The following is a 3,123-nucleotide window of genomic DNA, read 5'->3' on the forward strand; positions in this document are numbered from 1 at the left end:
GTCTCGGCCTCCAAAGTGCTGGGATTACAAGCGTGAGCCACCGCGCCTGGCCCTTTCTGCTAGTTCACAAGAAAAACTTTTAAAAAGTTAGTTTCTGGCTAGAGTTCTTTAGTACAGTGGCACTCAGATGGGGCTGCTTTTCCCCCTAGGAGACATGTGGCCATGCCTGTAGATGTTTCAGTTGTCACAGTGTGGAGGGCGGTGCTACTGCTGTCTGGTAGGTGGAGGTGCGGGGGATGCTGCTCCGTGCCCCGGTGTGCACGGGACAGCCCCGCACAGCAGAGAATGATCCCATACGCCATGTCCAAGGGCCCGGGGTGGAGAAGCTGCCTCAGGAGACCTGGCGAGCATGGATGTTGTGGGGCCCTCCCTGTGCGAGCGTCTCCTGACTCCCGAGGTGCTGAACTTGTAGGGGAACACAGTCCCCTGTCTGTGGGCGCAGAGGCAGCCCTCAGGTGGCCTTGGGCAAGTCGCTGGACCTCCGGATCCTCTGAGGCCTGGTCTGTAGAGCAGGGAAGATGACACCTGGCCATTGGGACTGCCTGGAGGATCAGGGTGCAGCACTTGCAGCAGCCCCAGGCCAGCTGGGTGCCTGATGGTGGGTGCGGTTGTTCACAAGAGTGGCAAAACCAGAAACTCACTCTGTGCCTCAGGACGGGTCACTGTGGTGGCTGCAGGAGTTGGTTTTGTAGATTTTTCTGGGATTTTTAAGTGTCTCTCCGCACCTAGCACCTTCCTAGGTCTGCAGCTGTGGCGCTCGCAGCCATGCCTGAGGGAGACTCTGCGATGCTCACTCTGCTTAGAACATTTCCCTCCCAGGTCCTGCTTGAAAAGTGGGTTTTGGTCGTCTCATCTCAACACTTTGGGAGGCCAAGGTGGATGGATCGCCTGAGGTCAGGAGTTCGAGACCAGCCTGACAAACGTGGTAAAACCCTGTCTCTACTAAAAATACAAAAATTAGCTGGATGAGATGGTGGGCACCTGTAGTCCCAGCTACTCAGGAGGCTGAGGGAAGAGAATTGGTGAACTCAGGAGGCAGAAGTTGGAGTGAGCCAAGATTGTGCCACTGCACTCCAGCCTCGGTGACAGAGCGAGACTGTCTCAAAAATAAAAATAAAGTAAAATAAAATAAAATAAAATAAAAATAAAACCTCTTCAGGTGACCCTGGGGAATCCTTGGCTCCTGTCTCATGAGATGGAAATTAGAGGGCAGGACCCTGTGTGTCTGAGTGTGTCTTGTGGCTGGAGGAGACCAGGACCCACGCACTCCAGGTCGACGTGCCATGTCAACATGTGTGCACTTTGCCCTTGGGAACGTTGGCTCTCAGAAGGCGGCTCCCTGGGTCTCTGTGCAGCCCTGTGGGGTGGTCACGGTAGGTGTTTCCACTGCGGGGGCGGATGCTGAGATGGCCAGGAGGATGTTTTCTCACTAACCAGGCTGGGCAGCACATCCAGACCCGGGAGTTTACTGTCCTTGGAACCTGGAGGCCACAGAGTGCAGGAAAGATGGGCTTTTTATTTTATTTTATTTTTTTGAGACAGAGTCTTGCTTTGTCGCCCAGGCTGGAGTGCAATGGCCAGATCTCAGTTCACTGCAAGCTCCGCCTCCTGGGTTCACGCCATTCTCCTGCCTCAGCCTCCCGAGTAGCTGGGACTACAGGTGCTGCCACCTCGCCCGGCAGTTTTTTGTATTTTTTTTAGTAGAGATGGGGTTTCACCGTGTTAGCCAGGATGGTTTTGATCTCCTGACCTCGTGATCCGCCCATCTCGGCCTCCCAAAGTGCTGGGATTACAGGCTTGAGCCACCGTGCCCAGCCTGGGCTTTTTTTTTGGGGGGAAGGAGTCTTGATCTGTCGCCAGGCTGGTGGTGACGGGTTAATAGTCAAAAGCGCCCTCGTCAGAGAGCATGGCATCCACCTGCCCCGCTGAGCCAGCGGGAAGGTGCCCCAGGACAGTGACCGGTGGCAGTTTTGGTTGTGATGAGGAATTGGGGATGAGAGCAGTTGGTTGGCTTAGCATTCCAAGCAGAGGAAGCGCACTTCCCTGTCCCCAAGCCGGGTTCCAAACGGGAAATAATCATGCATTTGAAAGAGCTGAATTGCAGTTATTCTCTAGGTTAGTCTGGGTGACCAGCAGGAAGGTGGCCCTGCCCTGCCGTGGGGTGTGGGTGCGTCTGGGGGTCTGAGCTGACACGTCCCTTCCTGCCACAGTGACCCCAACTGCTGCATGCTCAAAAGGGCAAGGCTTTGGTACGGGAGTGGTCACTGCTGTGCGGTAGAAACTGCTGCTTCTGGGGACTTTCCACTGTGGCGCCAGGGGTGCATTTGTTCTTTTTGTGTCCCTCAGCCAGGCCTGTGTGACTTCTCTGTGGCCTGTGCCGAGTCCTGCCTTGATGTGGGTTCAAGCCGTGTTCCTGCTGAACCATCCCACTGAGCTCACCGGCATGCATGCCTAGGTCCACGCTTCATGGCACTATGGTGGCCTCCTGTGCCGCACTCGCTGGCTGTAGGCGAACAGGACAGCTGCGGGCTTAGGAGCGGGAAGGGCTCAGCTCCTTAGCGGGACCCTCATCCCCCAAGACCATCCCCCTGTCCCCAAGAGGGCAGGGCTTCCCGTGTAGCACTGGCTCCGGGGACTATCCAGGGGGCACCTGTACCTCCCACTGTCATGAGTTTCAGTGAGACAATAGGATGGATGCCAGCCCTGAGCAGGTGCTGACCACAGCTGCTTCCTGCTGTCACCCCACTGCTCTCCGCCTGCAGAGACCTCCCCTGAAACTGAGGTGCAGGGCAGGCTCCTCCCTGTGCCTCCATTGGCACTTGACACCCCTCCCCCATGCCCCCATCAGCTGGTCCTGTCAGCATCCCGGACACCCCTCTCCACACCCCCGTCAGCTGGGTGCCCCTCCCATATACCCCCAGTAACTGGACACCCCTCCCCCACCAGCTGGACACCCCTCCCATATATACCCCCATCAGCTGGACACCCCTCCCCACATCCCCATCAGCTGGACGCCCCTCCCCCACAATCCCCAGTAGCACCCTGGACTCTCTTCTTCCCAACCCCTTCAGAACCTTGGATATCCTTCCCTCTACTCCTATCAGTATCCTGGACTCCCCCACC

The 3,123-nt window shown here is 56.9% G+C and overlaps 1 protein-coding gene and 1 pseudogene across 1 annotated transcript in view; both read left to right on the top strand.

Annotated features, from left to right (window-relative positions):
- The window catches only part of CELSR1 (cadherin, EGF LAG seven-pass G-type receptor 1), a gene marked incomplete at its 5' end in the record, with an annotated part of 201,612 nt that overhangs the window by 54,492 nt on the left and 143,997 nt on the right, over window positions 1-3,123 (top strand). The window lies entirely within an intron of this gene.
- LOC105506584 overlaps window positions 350-3,123 on the top strand; it is a 13,016-nt pseudogene continuing 10,242 nt past the window's right edge.

Source organism: Colobus angolensis, unplaced genomic scaffold (assembly GCF_000951035.1).
Source record: "Colobus angolensis palliatus isolate OR3802 unplaced genomic scaffold, Cang.pa_1.0 Scaffold138, whole genome shotgun sequence".
In the NCBI taxonomy this organism is placed as follows: domain Eukaryota; kingdom Metazoa; phylum Chordata; class Mammalia; order Primates; family Cercopithecidae; genus Colobus; species Colobus angolensis.